Raw genomic sequence first — 333 nt, 5'->3', positions numbered from 1 at the left:
CTTTCTTTTTTATCTCTCTTTCCTCTACCCTCCTCTGTGTCTTTGTCTGTCTGTCCCTATTTATCTCTCTAACTTTCTATCTCACTCTTCTCCTTTCCCTTTTCACTTCCCCTCTTCCTCTACCCCTTCCTTCCTACCCTTCTCCCCCCTTCTCCCTCTTCCCCCTTCTTCCTTTTTTTTTCTTCTTTTTCTTTTGTTCACGTTTCTTCTCTTTTGGAATTGTGTATATAGAAAAACGTAAACGGAAGAAAGGGAGGTAAAAAAGAACAAACGTCTGGGAGAGAGGATGAGCAACTGCGACCGACAAGTAATAACACAAAATAAAAACAGGAC

Source organism: Penaeus monodon, chromosome 20 (assembly GCF_015228065.2).
Source record: "Penaeus monodon isolate SGIC_2016 chromosome 20, NSTDA_Pmon_1, whole genome shotgun sequence".
Taxonomy (NCBI): Eukaryota; Metazoa; Arthropoda; class Malacostraca; order Decapoda; family Penaeidae; genus Penaeus; species Penaeus monodon.
This window is presented reverse-complemented; position numbering follows the sequence as displayed.